Source organism: Anopheles arabiensis (assembly GCF_016920715.1).
Source record: "Anopheles arabiensis isolate DONGOLA chromosome X unlocalized genomic scaffold, AaraD3 X_pericentromeric_contig0022, whole genome shotgun sequence".
NCBI classification, from domain to species: domain Eukaryota; kingdom Metazoa; phylum Arthropoda; class Insecta; order Diptera; family Culicidae; genus Anopheles; species Anopheles arabiensis.
The window spans coordinates 10,001-12,500 of NW_024412100.1; positions in this window are offsets into that span (position 1 = coordinate 10,001).

Here is a 2,500-nt window from a genome sequence, read left to right on the forward strand (position 1 = left end):
AAGCTAGGAGCTGCCCCTAGGTTCGGGGTGTCACAAAATATTGAAAAGTGGTCAAAAACCGCTATCCAGAATCGGATGTAGAATCATTAGACGAACTTAAAATTGTTCTACGACCAATGTCTGCGACGTTTAGTATTCAAGATATGGCCCTAGGTCTGACCTGGCATTTTCGTGAAAATTTAAAGCATGGCCATAGGGACGGGTAAAATAGCTATTTGAAGCAAAACCACCTCACTTTAAATGGCCATAACTTTTGAAAACAAGAGCTAGGTGCGTTCTCGACACGTTTTGAGGTGTTTTAGCGAAAAACATGTTTTGAGCCACACGAGCTCTCCGGCCCGTTCGGTGCACATTTTTGAAAAAGCTAGGAGCTGCCCCTAGGTTCGGGGTGTCACAAAATATTGAAAAGTGGTCAAAAACCGCTATCCAGAATCGGATGTAGAATCATTAGACGAACTTAAAATTGTTCTACGACCAATGTCTGCGACGTTTAGTATTCAAGATATGGCCCGCCCTAGGTCTGACCTGGCATTTTCGTGAAAATTTAAAGCATGGCCATAGGGACGGGTAAAATAGCTATTTTGAAGCAAAAACCACCTCACTTTAAATGGCCATAACTTTTGAAAAACAAGAGCTAGGGTGCGTTCTCGACACGTTTTGAGGTGTTTTAGCGAAAAACATGTTTTGAGCCACACGAGCTCTCCGGCCCGTTCGGTGCACATTTTTGAAAAAAGCTAGGAGCTGCCCCTAGGTTCGGGGTGTCACAAAATATTGAAAAGTGGTCAAAAAACCGCTATCCAGAATCGGATGTAGAATCATTAGACGAACTTAAAATTGTTCTACGACCAATGTCTGCGACGTTTAGTATTCAAGATATGGCCCGCCCTAGGTCTGACCTGGCATTTTCGTGAAAATTTAAAGCATGGCCATAGGGACGGGTAAAATAGCTATTTTGAAGCAAAAAACCACCTCACTTTAAATGGCCATAACTTTTGAAAAACAAGAGCTAGGGTGCGTTCTCGACACGTTTTGAGGTGTTTTAGCGAAAAACATGTTTTGAGCCACACGAGCTCTCCGGCCCGATCGGTGCACATTTTGAAAAAGCTAGGAGCTGCCCCTAGGTTCGGGGTGTCACAAAATATTGAAAAGTGGTCAAAAACCGCTATCCAGAATCGGATGTAGAATCATTAGACGAACTTAAAATTGTTCTACAACCCCCAGTCCGACGCCTCGTATTCGAGATATAGCACTTTGTAGGTCTGACCGAGCAATTTTGTACTGAAATGTATGGCGGACATGTTATTCATTAAACAACATTAACTTGCATCGTGCCCTACTTCATCGGCACAGCTACTATCGACTATCTATTGTTGAAATGGATTGAGTTTGACCATTTTAGCTCTTTTCTTATGCCGTGCACCAACAGTGTGTACCGATCAGGGAAAGTACACTACGTACGCGTTCATGGATGTATATGTTGGTACAAGTTGCCGGTCGGAATAGCAGTGCACCAAAACTGTGTACCGATCAGGGAAAGTACAAGACGGAGGGCGCAGCCCGAGCGTACGCGTTCATAGATGTCCATGTTGGTACAACCTACATGTACGTACCTTGTTTTTGTATCAAAAGTTCCAATAAAGTGTTTGTATGCTTAAAATGCTTATCTCAACCGGTCACCTTTTGGCCTGCCCTTTTATAGACAGAAACCTAGAACGATACTCGCGATGTTTGTGTTTTTCCATTCGCCCGGGACGACGAAATGAGCTCTGTGCACATCGTGCAGAAAACTGTCTCCTCCTCGTATGTTTTTGTCCCTCCACGCATATAATCACCCACATTTGTGTTCAACACGGACGGCGCAGCCCGAGCGAACGCGTTAATGTTTATGTTTGTGCACACTAAAGTTACAATCCTAGGATTTGGTTATTGCGTCGCAGTGCCCGACCGTCGCGGACACCATTCTTGGACAAAAGTCCAAGTACGTAGAGTACATTCCCTAGGTATGTGCCCGTTCGTGACTTTCGTTGCGTGCTTACAGACACGCTTGGGTATGTTTACCATACAAGGTTTACTAGGAAAACCTGGGAAGGACGCTTGCCCTCCCGTTGCGGACACCATTCTTGGAAAGAAGTCCTGCTACGTAGCGTTCTTTAATGTACTTGATCAGTTTGTATTGCATTTGCTTTGTGCAATTGACTTTTGCTAATGCTCACTAAGGGGTGTTCGTTTGCGATGTGTATGATAAGCAACTGTCTATTCTAACCAGCAGTTAAATAACACTTTTCACCCAAATCATAGGAACGTAGAGTACTTTCCTGATCGGTACACAATTTTGGTGCACCTCTAACTTCGCCAGCACTTTATCGTTACGTTTTGTGCACAACCTTGGGACATGGTGTAAGTTTCATCATTGTTATGTTTGATTCGGTTTATTATGATTGAAAAATACGCTACGTCCTAGAAATCTGAACTCGAATACTTTTGCCACGTTGCGCAAAAA